The following is a 15,098-nucleotide window of genomic DNA, read 5'->3' on the forward strand; positions in this document are numbered from 1 at the left end:
AAACTAAATGAAGAAGCTCATTTGGAACAATGCAAGCGAAGGCAATCGTAGAAGGCCAGCAGAGGGATCTATCCAACACGATATTCAATTCCAGATCCATAAATCCCTCCAACACCAGGGCTCATTCCAAACTCAAGGGCCTTCTAGATCCATAAATCCCTCCAATACCAGGGCTCATTCCAAACTCAAGGGCCTTCCAGATCCATAAATCCCTCCAACACTAGGGCTCATTCCAAACTCAAGGGCCTTTGAGATCCATAAATCCCTCCAATACCAAGGCTCATTCCAAACTCAAGTGCCTTCCAGATCCATAAACCCCTCCAACACCAAGGCTCATTCCAAACTCAAGGGCCTTCCAAAACCATAAATCTCTCCAATACACGTTCCACTAGGGCTCGTATACATACTCAAAAAGCCCCATGGCTACCCCAGCAACACCGTCCAACTCACCACCCAGCAATGCCATGGGACTAGCACTCAATTAGGAGGAAGGTAATGTTTACTGTAAAGAGAAGGAAGCAAAAAATGAGTCATCAAGAAGAAAAGTGCAAGGCGGGAAAAAGAAAAAGATGCCCTACAAGAGAGTGGGCTTGGAAGAAGTTTAAAAGCATGGGAACAACCACCAAGAGACGAAGACACAACCATGGAAGCTGCAAAAAGCCAAAAGCAAGAAGGTGTACCTTTAAATATAAAGGCGTAGCCAAAACCTCTATAAAAGAGCTCCATGCTCCCTCTTATGCAATTTGTAACTATGAATGGGCAGGAGGACCAAGCTAGGAAGAGAGAAGGACAATGGAAAAAGGGCCTAGGCCGCGGCTGGCCATGCAGAAGAGGGGATAAGGGGATGACCACCCAAAAGAGATTTAGGGTTTTGTATATAAAGAGATTTAGGAAGAGAGAAGGACAATGGAAAAAGGGCCTAGGTCACAGCTGGCCATGTAGAAGAGGGAATAAGGGGATGACCGCCCAAAAGAGATTTAGGGTTTTGTATATAAAGTTCAAAAAGTGAATGAGAGCTCATTCTTTGGTGTGTGCAAAGTAGACTCTTATTCTTCTCTTCTCTTGCTTGCTTGTGAGTGCTTGAGGGAGGGAGTGTGAGTGAGAGAGGGAGTGAGTGTGTGAGAGTGAGGGATCTTGGAGGTGAAGCCCTCCTCCATCTCCTCTCTTCTTCTTCTCTTCTCTTCTCTCATTTCACACGTGGCTATGGAGGATGGAGCTTGGTGAAAGAGGCTTGAGGATGCTTGAGCTTGCATCACGAATCGTGGAGTTATCGGAGTGCTTGAGAGAGGAAGCAACTCAATTGGGCATCACGTTAAGCTCACTACACTAGTAGAGAGGGATAGCGCGTCGGCTATGTGAGAGGTAGCCATTAGTGCTTGCTTGAAACACTGGAACAATAAGCGGTCCATGGGTCTTGGTGGTTGAGTTTGAGCACGCCCCTACATTTTGCGTAGGAGGGAGCTTGGCACTCTTTTACAAAGGTTTTGGCTATGCCTTTATATTTAAAGGTGCGCCTTCTTGCTTTTGGCTTTTGGTAGCTTCCATGGCTGTGTCTTGGACTCCTGGTGGTTGTTTCCATGCTTTTAGACTTCTTCCAAGCCCACTCTCTTGTAGGGCGCATTTTCATTTTTTTTGCCTTGCACTTTTCCTCTTGATGCCTCGTTTTTTTGCTTCCTTCGCTTTGCAGTAAATAGATGTACTGGATGTTATAGGTGATGCTTGATCGATCCCTTGCTCTGGATGCTCCATTGATATATAGTCTTGGATCCATGATGCCTTATGTATTCACATGCTATCTTTGAGCTTGGTTGCTCGATTGACATCGATCTTTTTGCCAGTGGGAGATTTATTCTATCTCAGGATATTCGAGAGCTTGTGGTTTATGCAGTTGAGCTTCTTGAGTAGATGAGAGTGGGACCTGTTACATATCTATACTCTTGATAGATACTTGTCTACATTGGATGCTTTTGGGATTGATTTGATCCATTTTCTCTTTGAGCATATGACAACCTTTGTCACGTCCTATCAGTTAGGCATACACCTAGCTTGGCTTACTCTCGAGTTCTTTATGTCAGGGCTTGTATCCTTATACTGACATCTATTTCTCTGACACATTTGGATATTTGAGCCATGGTTCTTGGTTGCTACAGTGTTTGTTACATGCTCGCTTCATGAAGGATTTGACCTGACAATCATACTTGACTTTGGATCACTGTAGCTCATTGTTTTCTCTCTTTTTCTCATTGTTGTGATTTATTACAACAAGCTATTTTATGCGGTCTGTGATGTATTTATTGAGCTTAATCATATCACTTTGATATACTTTTGGTACTATTTGGTGGATAGTTGGTCATTTCAGCAGTTTCTCTTATTTTTTGCTTGTTTTAGCAATGGTTTTGGCCTGTTTATGGCTAATTACAACAAGTTGTTTTTTGCATAGTCTGCCTCTATTTGAGTCATTATTGACTGGTCATGTCAAAGATACAGCTTTGTTTAACATTGCCAAGTTAGATGGCACCAACTATGGCTATTGGAAGTCTCAAATATGGCAGTTTTTGATGCAAAAATTGCAGAGTAAGCCACTAAGAAACAAATGTATTAAACCTGAGAATATGGATGATGATGATTGGGTTGATTTAGATGCACTATGCAAGTCCACTATCATTTTATCACTCTAAAGAGGTCCACAATAATGTTATTGAAGATGAAGATCGGAGTGCACAGAATCTATGGGAAAAGATTTAGGAACTTTATGCAAACCAAAGCTCTGCTTCGTAGATGTATTCACTTAAACATTTGATGGATCTCCACATGAAGGAGGGGACCCCATTGTCTGCTCACTTTAGCTAGTTTCATTCTATCATGAATAATCTGCTTCAACAAGGTATTGAGTTTCATGATAATCTGCATCCTTTATTTCTGCTTGGCACTTTACTTGAGCCTTGGGATGTATTTTGCATTGTGATCTGTACCAACAAACTTGATGGTGGGCTGACATTGAAAGATGTAGAGAGTGCTCTTTTGATTGAAAAAATTAATAGGAAAAACAATTATGCTTCTCGCAGTTCACATGCTTTATCCGTTAGAGGTGGTAGAAGTGGCAAGAAAGATAACGATCTTCATGTGAATGACTCTTAGAAGTCCTGGTCTAAGTCACATGGACACAACAAGTCCTATGGATGTAAGTTAAATCTTATATGCCCTTATTGTGGGAAATCAGGACATGTATGGCTGCTGTGCCATAAGATGCACGTGATAATAAGCACAAAGAAAATGGGAAAGAAAAAGTGCAAGAGAGATCCAATGATTGCAGCATTATAACTGCAAAGTTCAATGTAAAGATTGAGAAGATAAATGTCATGTAGCCTGAGGAGTCTAATGGGGATTACATCTTAACAGCCTCTTCATGTGATGCCTCTCAATTGATTGAGGCTTAGTCTATACATGTAGAGTGTTGGCTCTTGGATTTAGGTGTGTCTCTTTATGTGACCCCCTACTGTGTGTGGTTTCATACCTATCACAGTGTATTTGGTACTATGCGCTTAGGTGATGATTGGTCTCTTGCTATTGTTGGCATTGGTGATATCACTCTACAATTTCCCTCTCTAGTAGCACTTTTGTTCTGCATAATGTACGTCATGTACCCACCCTAATTGAAAGCCTTATGTTTGTTGGGTAGTTTGATGATGAAGGTTATCATATATGCTTTGGTAATTCTATATGGAAGATAACTTGTGGCAAGCTTATTCTTGCAAGAGGTACCAAGTCTGGCAACCTCTACCCCTTGGTCATATCTGGTACTATTGACCACGTTTTATCAGTGGGTTCTATTCCACATGTATCTCTTTGACATGCTTGTCTTGGATATATATCACTTAAGGGAATAAAAATGCTTAGTGCTTTGAAGTATCTTTTGCATTTTTACTACTCGAATTTTGAGTCACGTGATCATTGTTTATATGGTAAACAAACTAGGAATTTGCATAAAAAGTTTGGTATTTCATGCATGGGTGAGCCTTTTGGGTCTTGTGCATTCAGATGTATGTGGACCCATGCCCTGTCAGTCATTAGAGGGTGCAAAGTACTTTGTCACATTTATTGATGATTATTCACGTAAGGTTTGGGATTATCCCATAAAGCAAAAATCTTATGTCTTGACCATCTTTCAGTGTTGGCTTGCTCTCACCAATAATTAGCCTAGGCATAGGTTGAAAGCACCTCTCATGTGCCTTTGAGCATTTTTGTGACAAGTGAGGTATTAAGCATCAATTGACTGCCCCTTACACCCCTCCCTAGAATGGTATGGTTGAGCGTATGAATAGGAATATCCAGGAGAGGGTTTGCAGTATGCTTAGCCAAGCAGGCTTACCACATCATTTTTGGGCTAAGGTAGTCTCTATTGATGTGCATCTCATTAATAGGTCACCTTGTAGTGGTATTGACTTCCAAGTTGTAGAGGAGGTATGGACAGGAAAGCCTCCCTCATATGCTCATTTGTGTGTCTTTGGATGTGAGACCTTCTGCCATATGTGCCCAAGGATAAATGCAATAAGGTGGATCCTAAAAGTCTAAAATGCATTTTCCTTGGCTATGGAGATGCAAGTGAGATGGGATATCATCTTTGGGATCTGCAAGTGCGAAAAGTGATCCGCATACAGAATCATGTTGTTGAGAAAGCGAACAGAATCTGAGAAAGAGATAGAGAGTACACAACAGATAAGAGGATAATAAAAATTTCTTTAGCTCCAAATAACCGATACAAAGATGGCTCTGTCCACATGTGTGCTTCCACTGTGAAGCTTAGATCGATAGAAGATATGTGAAGAGCTTAAGGCTAGCTAGAATAACTTTGATTGGGTGAAAGATAGATGATAGATGGTTGTGAAGGGGTATAGCTTTTATAGCCCACAAAGGTAGTTAGGTCCGCCCAACCGACCTACCACTTGAGCCTCCACTAGTCGCCAAGGGAATATTCCCTTTACTGTCAGGGAAGGGAGCGCTGCCCCCGGACTCCCCAGGGGGGCCACTAGGGCCACTGGCCCCCATGGGACCCCCCAGCCAAGGACTGCTTCGGCAGGCCCCAGTCCCCAAAATAGGGGCCCTTGATAACTTTCTTACCATGCAACTCTCCATGACTTGTATGTCAGATGAGATCTATGCGATCGTTGTCGCACGAAATTCGTGCGAGGTTCATGAAAGTCACTCGCCGCAAGGACATTTTGCAAGATGGGAACAAAATGATGTTGAGCACTCAATTCATGATAAATTTTTGATGCACTTTTGATCGTTAAGGTGAAAGGGGAAACAAGAATTTTCAACTTTACAATATTGAAGAACACAAAATCCAATCCACCAAATTCTTGATTTGATGCATTCAAGGAATAAGTTTCATGTAATTTTCCAAAGCTTCTTGCTTACAAGAAAGCATAATTTTCCATGGTTAAGCATGAAAGAGGGGCAAATAGAAGTGATGGAACTTCTTCAAATATAAGGCTCTTGATGTAACACCTTGAAATTTGTTATATTGATAAAGATAACAGACTCGTTTTAAGCTCCTTTGAATTCTTGAATTGGAAGTAGGGTAAGGGAGTAGGGAAGTTTCATTAAGATGAAGAGAAATAAGAACCATTGCACTTGGCCTCCCTATCTTATTGAGCCTTTGAGCCATCACAAAAAAAAGAATATAGTTGTCATTATGCTGAAATCATGCTTTCTATAGGCGCCCTCTATGCTTGAGAGTATCAGGTTACTAAATATCATAATTATCCATGATTAGGACCGCTAGTGGGTGAAAATTTGACCTGATGAAGACAAAATTATTTATTTGACATCCGTTGAATTAGTGTACCTTCTTTTTCACCTTTCTTTGTTGTAGCAATTAGTCAAGATGGAGTCTTACTACTTCACGCCAGCTTTGTTTTGTTGTCACTCCAGTTATTATGACAGAAAAGATGGCCAATGATCACACCCACACCACTTCAATGTTCTTTGAAGTAGAAGAAGTCGTCTCAATCCTACTGTGTTCACTGATGGTTTGGTCGTCTGATGGGCTTGCTACCTCACTCGCGTTCCATGGAAGCAAGCAGCGCAAAGAAGAGAGAGAGGGAAAAAGACCTTGGGGCATAGAGAGAAGCCATCGATCATCACGAGCGTCTTCGTCGCCTGGCCCTCGACGTCAACTTCAGTAGCTCCGCTAGATGTCCTCTGATTCTGCATCATTAGATTCGTTCCCCCCTCCTCCACCTTCTGTTGTCGCAACGTCCTTGTCTTTGACTTCAACTCATCATACTGCACCTTCTCTTCTTCAGTTAGTTGTCATCGTCTTCTCCAACTTCAGGTTCTACCGCTTGATACAGCTTACTAGTCTTCCATCATTATTAATGCTTTAATCCCTTCTCAGCTTCGGCGAGACTGAGAAAGCTTCTTTTGCTACTTCCATCGTCCTTCGTCCTCTCAGTCACAATAGCTTCCGTCGTCCTTCGTCCTTCCATCGTCCTTCGTCCTTCTTTTGCTACTTTCGTCGTCCTTCATCCATTGTAGATATTTAAGTGACACATCCATCCACAATCCTTCCTTTCACAAGCTTCGTGGGAGTAAGCAACCAATTGGATCCTTTATGAGGGTGTTGGAACTTTTGCATCTATATGTTGTGAAAGGGTTATGAAGTAACCTTTCTTTCTCACATTCTTGACAAAGCCATGCACTTCCATCTCTTCCCTCAGATCTTCTAGATTCTCCAATGCTAAAACAGAATCAGACATTGTCTGATTGGAACTCTAATTAAGTCTTCCATTAATTTGAGATTGAAGATCATTGGTTAGATCAGTAATGCACACTCTTTCAAGCAAACATGGACAAAACTATACTTTTAATCCACCGAATCCTATTAGCACCTTTGATACTTTTTCCCCAACACTAGCAAGTGCAGGAAAAGATCTTGACCTAGGCAATTGTTTCTTTAAACAAGCATGACATTCAGCACTTTTTCTGCCATTTAATGGTGGTATAAGGACTGGGTGGATCATCTTTTCTGTATCATCCCCCAATAATGCTTCACTATTAACATCTTGAAGAGCAAGTCACGTGGGCAAAGACCAAATTTTTTTTCCTTGACATGAGAATAGATGATATCATCAATGTCCTTACTATGTCTACTTGTCTTTGATACTTCCTTCAACTTTGCTCCTTCATAAGCTCCATTTTGGTGTACTAACACTCAGAGTCTTTCAAAATGAACATTCTCTTCACATGAACATGTTCTTCCATGCAATGTGCCCTATCAAAGATCATGCTTTGGAAAAGAACTTCATGCCCAATCACTCATGCTTTAAGTAAATACAAAATTTTCTTTCTATGATATGCAATCAAGCGAGTCATGCTCCACACAAAAATCTATGAATGCATTGAAGAATTTGTGCCTAGCCTAACTACATGTGCTCATATATCATGCAAACACAAAAAATACACACGATGAAAAATAAACTCATAATGACACTGACTTAAGAGTCCAAAATCTTGACAGAAAACTCCACCCTCAGGTTTGTAGTGGTATACGAACAGTGTCACGACACCGGATGGCAAAAGGGTGACCATTGTGGGTCTAATATTTGGGTTAGATAGAGTAATTAAGCTTGTAGCAACTCGAGGTGCATTGCATCGAGTTGTGGGGTGGAGTTATCAGGGGCCCCTATTTTGGGGTCGGGGGCCACGGAAGTGGCCCCCTTGGCGGGGGTCCGAGACTAGTACCCCCAGCCCGATGGTAAAGGGAATATTCCCTAAAATATTATTTGGCTAACTAGTGGAGGCTCATACGGTAGGTCGATGAAGCCAACCTAACCGCCTTCGCGGGCTATAAAAGCTAAACCCCTTCACAACCATCTATCATCCTATCTTTCACCCAGTCAAAGTTATTCTAGCTAGCCTTAAGCTCTTCACTTGTCTTCTGTCTAGATCGCCATCTAATCTTCACAGTGGAAGCGCATGGGTGGATAGAGCCATCTTTGTATCAATTGTTTGAAGCTAAAGAATTTTTTTTTCCTCCTCTTATCTACTATATACTCTCTATCTCATTCTTATATTCTTTTCGTTGCATCATATAATTTTTACATGGTATTAAAGCTCAAGGGGCTCTAGAGATCGAAGCGCGCGTAAGAGAAAAAGGCTTCAACGGCAAAGAGGAATGATGTCGTCTTCCACAAGTGGTTCCGGCACACTAGGAAGAGGTGTAGGAAACAGTGCTCCTGTACTTGCTATTCAAACATTGAGGATTTGCCCACTAACCTTCAACGAAGGCAAGTTAGATGGTACAAAACCAACATCCGGACTCACATATGGCTTCTCTTCATAATGGGGGCCTTACAACTTTGAGCACCATGGATCATTGGTGGCACCTTATGAGGGTGGAGCATTGAACATATCTTACAGGACTTGTATCAGTTGTATGTTAAGATGGATTTCTTACATGGGGATTTGTATAATGAGATATACATGGAGCAACCTAAGGGCTTTGAAGATCCTGGCAAAGAACACCTAGTGTACAGATTGAGGAAGAGTCTTCATGGCTTGAAGTAGGCACCTAGGGAATGATACCACAAATTTGATGCATTCATGCGGTCACAAGGCTACAGCCGTAGTGCTATGGATTCATGCTTGTACATGATGAATGCCTGTAATGGTTCATTACTCATTTTGGTACTCTATCTAGATGACATGCTTTTAGTAAGGAAAGATCATGATGAGCTAGATGCTCTTAAGGTTCAACTCAAGAAGAGCTTTGAGATGAAATATATGGGACATGCCTCGCATATACTTGATATGCACATTATGCATGACAGGTCTTAGGGACTACTCTATTTGTCATTGTTGAGAGTGGAAAAAGACTGAATTTTTAATTGATTTTTGTTATTTTTGAGGTCTGAATGATTGATTTTTGATGGATTTAAAGTGATGTATGGTTGTTAATGGAAGTGTTTGAGAGTGTTTTGGATGATATTGATTATGTTTTGAAAGCTCATGATGATTTTTAGTGGAAATATGAAGCTCTATGAAGTTCTGCTAGGTTCTGTTAAGGTTCTGATACCTTCTGTATAGCTTCTGTTTTGTTTTGAATTTCTTCTGTATTAAGCATGGATTGATGATTGATGGAGTTTGAAATATTTTAAAAGCTTATTGAATAGTTTTTGATAGTTTGGAATGGTTTTAGTAAGATTTATGAGGATTTGTTGTTCTCTGATGACCTTATGTTACCCTCTGTAAACCTTCTGTAGAGCCTATGTATCTGCTCTGTCTCTGCTCTGTATCTGCTCTGTTCCTATTCTATTATATTCTGTAGATCTTCTGTAAGTGTTATGTGGAATGTATGTGTGACTTTGGAAAAGTTTTCTAACTTTTGGAAAGGATGAATCTAAGTTCAAAAGAGCTAAAGAAAATGGAAGAAGCAACTGCTGAAGACTAAAGAGAAGACTGGAGAGACAATGACAGTAGTGAGCTATGAAGGGACACTATAGTGGCTCTGGTGCCTCTTCGTATCAGACATACCTCTTGGGAGGTGCATCTATGACCTAAGAAGGATTATTGAGAGTCATTATTAAGTATTGTAGTGAGGAGATGATGTACTATTGAGAGAGAGAGAGAGAGAGAGAGAGAGAGAGAGAGAGAGAGAGAGAGAGAGTGTGTGTGTGTGTGTGAGAGAGAGAGAGAGAGAGAGAGAGAGAACCAGAGATAGCCAATTCTATCAAAATATTGTATCTGCATATGAGAGATTGAGAGAGAGAACTATGAAGACATTGAAGATGAATACTATGTGATTGATTTCCATTAAAAAATGGTGTATTCTTTTATGTTCCTTGTTCTATTGATGGATTCTATGAAGATGTTGAAGATTATGGTTGATTCTATCAAATTTGTGGGAGATATCTACTATGATGCTGCGTGAAGAATTGTTGTTTTCTTTGTTCTGGTCATCAAAAGAATGAAATAAAAGCTTGTTGATGTTACAAGATAGATTTTCTTGCAGTAGGATCCCCTTTTCCTTGGTGTTCCTCTTGGGGCTCCATGTTTTTGGTGCACAACCAGGGAAACTTGCCATCAACAAGCATCAGAAGAGGCTGAAAATGAAGGAAATGGCATTGCCAAGAAAAGGAGAATTCAATGGATGTTGGCAAAGTTCCTTCTTCCATTGAAGAGTTGGAGATTCTTATTGCCAAAGCCACTTTCCATAATAAGTTCATTCCACAATAGCGGAAACATATTACCATCATGATGCATGCTCTATGTGGCGGACTATTTCCTCTTCTTGTTGAGGCAGTAGAAACTTGCATCTTGATGGCAAATTGTTTGGGAACAAATTGAAGAACAGAGAAGCAGAGAGAATGACTATCCATAGAAGATTTAGCATTCATTGAGGAGTTTCCAGACATCATCAAGTGGGAGATCGTGAAGAAGCTTCAGGAGTCATGGTTTGTGGAGATTCACGAAAACAAGAAGGAAAAGAGTTGGAATTTGTTCGTGGATGCTCAACAACAAGATACGTGGAATGCTTGGTGTACTGACAATCTTCTGTTTGTCCAATTAGCAACACACTGGACGTTGGTGGACAGAGTGTTTTTCACAACATACACTATTGAAACCATCAGAAGCTGGCATTAGTATAATGGCACAACAACGATCCTAAGAAGAATGAGTTTTGATACTTTTAGAACGGAATATCTCCCTCTCTGTAGTGGTTTGAAAGCCGAATTCAGAGATGTTGAAAAGAAGGAAGTAGAAGAGATGTTTGCCAGAGAATCCCCTAGAGACTAAAGCCCCTCTTTGATTCTATTTTTTTGAGTATAGACTAACTGGTTGGAGCCAACCCCCTGATGAATGACGCAATCAAGAGGCAAGCGTTAGAACAAGTCTAGAGGTACGTGAGAAGAGAGAAGGCAAAAATCAAAGCTGAGAATGAGCTCGCAGTAGAAGCCTCCTTTGAAGCCCTAAAAGTACTCTTTACAGAAGTCCCCATGGTGACTCAAGGTCCCCTTCCTAGTCAAATTCATCCTGGAAATATTGATGACAGACCAACAAATGTAGTCCCATTGCCAATTTTTAAGGGAGAGTACAATGAAGACCCTGATATTCATGTAGTAGAGTTTATGGTAGCATGTGTGGCTAACAATGCTAGAATCCCTGAGCATTCGTTAGCAATATTCCCCGTTACTTTCAAGGGCATGGCGTTTTAGTGGTATGAGAGACAAGCAGTAGGAACTTTTGGCACATGGGACAACCTAAAGTTGGCCTTTCTCACTAAATTCAGGCATGAAGGTTTTGAAGAGTGGATGCGAGAGGAGTTCATGAACCTAAGTCAGTCCTCTAGAGAAAGAGTAGAAGCTTATGTCTCGCAAATGGGATCCATCCTGAAGAGATGGACTAACCATCATTTGGACGAAGATATTCAAAAAGGAGTGTTCCTTAGAGGCCTACAACCAGAAGTTCACAAATTCTTGGAATTGAGAAGACCAATCAATATGTAAGCTGAGTGGAAGATGCAAGATTGTATGATGAAGTTGAAGCAAGGTTGTCAATGATTCCAAGAAGAGGAGTCTTACCTCCTTCCATGCCACGAATGGTATACCCACCAAATGCAATCCCATGGACAGTTCCCTACCCCTATCCCTAGATACAAACAGTGCCGCAGTATAGTGCACCTAATCCACTGTGGTCACTACAGACAATAGTGCCTCAAATGATGGTTCAACCACAACAACAGTGGCCTCAAACAGTTCCTCCAATGGCGACTCAACAACAATGGAACCCTACCAACTAGAATCAACAATCCCAAGTCTCAGCAGGAGCTCTGAATCAGAACCAGAATAGAGGACCTTCTGGATCAACCCAACCAGTATATACAGTAATTACATAAGCTCCAAAAACCCTACTACAAGCACTTCAGGAGGTGAAAATATGAAGGACTACTTATCCAACTCAGTTGCAAGTATCAAGAAAGAGCTTATGGATGTGATTACAGAGCAACTACAGACGCTTAAGGTGAATACCGCCAATATATCCACCCCTATGGGAGTTGGAAGAGATGTGATGTGCTCTAATACATGGTGCGGAAAGTGTAATCAAGCAGGACATTTAGGCACTGAATGTACCCGAAACCAACCATTCCTGGAGCCTTCTGTTCCTATTGTTTGAGGAAGAACCATACAGAGGATATTTGCTCTCTGAAAGAGATGCATGAACGAAGACAGAAGGATGAAAATGCAAGATTTAACTTGCTAGAATCCAAAATGACAACACAAGATATTGGACCAAAGCCTAGGGAGTTTGGTCCTAATTTCGGTCCAAGGAGGTTTTCCTCTCAAAGTTATAGAGGACGACAATCTGGCAGTGGTCCAGAGATCAGAGGTGGAATGTTATAGGTGTGGAGAAAAGGGTCATATCTCCCCCAATTGTCCAAACCTTAGACAATCTGTGGATTACAAGCCCTTATGCAGCCGATGCAAAGGAGAAGGACACACTACAAAGGACTGTCCAAGTCCAGCCCCTGTCAAGGCCAATGCTACTGATAGCCAATAGAAGGCATAAGAGCCTGCCTCCAATTTGGTAGAGTTGGAAGTTGCAGCTGTCACGTGCGCCAAGAAGAAGGAACCAGTTGTTCAGAACGAAAATAATTCTCCTACCAAGACTGTGAAGTTCAACCTGTCACAACAACAGAGGGATAGAGCAGTACAGGATAGAACAGTGCAGTACAGAGCACTGTAGTGCCACAGAGAGTCACAGAGACAGTCCCAGAAACAGGACCAGAGGTCCAGGAGATAGATGATGCAGAAGCACTTTCAAAAACACTGGAAATGCCGATGCTGCCATTACTAGAAGAAAAAGGAAAGATGAAAATGGGTGTAGCTCCATTCCCCAGCAAGCTGGAGAAGCCTGTGGATCCTATCAAAGAATATGACTTGATAAAAGACCTAGACACTTTTAAACCTAGCTTAACATTCCGACAGTTTTGCTGATGCTGTTTCCCAACTGCTGAAAGAAATTCAAAAGCATCTTGACAAGAAGACGTGGACTAAGGATTGTTCCTTTAACAACGACCAAGACCAATAAGGCCCCAGAGCCTGGAAAGGAAGTAGATGTGGCTAACGCCTTCCTAGATCCTAGGATAGAAGGATGCTTCATTTCAGATGCATTGATTGATGGAGGCTCATCAGTAAACATAATGATGGATGTGACAATGAAGGACTTAGGGTTGCAAGGAATTCAACCTACACAGTGGCTTATCAGATTGGCAAACCAAAGCAGAATTAAACCGTTGGGCATCCTCCCATATGTAAAAACAACCCTTGCAGAAAGAGACTATTGGCTGACGTATTTGGTGGTTAAACTAAATTCTTATGGGACCTCGTATCCTTTGTTGTTGGGAAGACCTTGGCTTTTTGAAGTGAGAGCCAAGACGGACTGGTTCAAAGGAACCCTAACCCTAGGCAGAGGACCCAACAAAGTGGTGTTGAAGTTATATGGATCGCAAAAAGGCAATGGATCCACATCCATCGAAGTCATAACTGACTCCTCCAACGAGGTAATAGATGGTACATCAGGAGATAAAGAGGCTGTTAAACAGATCTTTCCCAAGAAAACAGAGGCACAGTCCCTAATAGTGGGCACTATAAGCCAACTACCAAGGGAAGCAAAGTCTTTGTCCATGGGAGAATACCTCTTGCCTCAACTAGAATTGACTTCTGAAATCACCTCTGACAGTGAAATAGAAGCATGGATGTACCGTTCTCCCTATTACAAGGCAGTCGCAGAGACAGTAGCAAAGACAAAGCCTGAGACAGAAGCAGAAGCAAAAGCAAATACTGAGGCAGAAGATATGTTCTTCTCCTACAGAGCCTCTACAAAAGTAGAGACAGAGCCTCCAGAGGAAGAGGATGGATATGATGAAAATTATGAGGAAGAAAACGAAGCAAGTTATGAAAGTGTAGTTGAAGAAGATCCTCTGATAGTGGATGATCTTGTCGATGTCCCTATGGAGACCTCAGAGGCCGAAGATCTCAGGGTGTTGGAGGGAATGACCATGGTTCCATTTGGATTGACCAATGGACCACAAAGTATGCAGAATCTGCATAAGCAATGGATCAAAGGCATAAAAATTAAGTTCACCAGTGGGTCTTGTCGCCCTGACTGTTCAGTCTAGAGAAAAGATGATGATGATGCCCCCTGCCAACAGAAGCCAAAGCTATCAAAGCCTTGGCTTCTAGAAGGTCCGTGCTATGTGACATTCCTGGACGCATCCTCTGAAGATGAATCCCTAAGTCCAGAAGAAATCACTACTCACATAGAAGCAAACAAAGCTCTGATACCCTACAGCAGCCTCAATAGACAAATGAGTCATTTGTGCAAAAGAAGGACACTGGTTCTAGTGGAACATCAGACGAGAACACTACTTCCTTGAAAGGGTCAGACCTCTATCCAGAAGCAATCCGTCATCCGTGAAGTGGAAGGTGAAAGGCAAGTGACGTTCCTTGATACTGACGGTACTGAACGTCGCCTAAAAGTGGGTCTCAATCTTCTAGAAGAAGAACTAGTGGTCCTATGAGATCTACTAAAGGAGAACTTAGATGTGTTTGCTTGGTCATATAAAGATCTAAAGGGGATTGATCCCACAGTATGCCAACATCACATTGACATGGAGCCTGATGCCAAACCTGTAAGGCAAAGACAAAGGCTTATGAATCCTAATTATTCTTCTCTGGTGAAGGTTGAATTATTAAAGCTTCTTGAGGCCGAGTTCATTTATCCCATGGCTAATAGTGAATGGGTTTCGCCCGTTGTGGTAGTACCCAAGAAGAACGGGAAACTTCGAATATGTGTAGACTTTCGAAAGCTCAATTCGAAGACAAAGAAGGATCGTTTCCCTATCCCTTTTCCAAACCAACTGTTGGACACAGTGGCAGGCCATGAGCTCTATTCCCTCTTGGATGGATTCAACAGATATAACTAAGTTCAAATTGCAGAAGATGACCAATCCAAAACATTTGGACTCTGTAATGCTCTTGACACCTTTCAATGAGTAATGATGGCTGCCTTCCATAATCATCTTCATGATTTCA

The sequence above is a fragment of the Lygodium microphyllum genome, chromosome 5, assembly GCF_053477565.2.
Source record: "Lygodium microphyllum isolate KBCC chromosome 5, Lygodium_microphyllum_v1.1.10, whole genome shotgun sequence".
Lineage (NCBI taxonomy): Eukaryota > Viridiplantae > Streptophyta > Polypodiopsida > Schizaeales > Lygodiaceae > Lygodium > Lygodium microphyllum.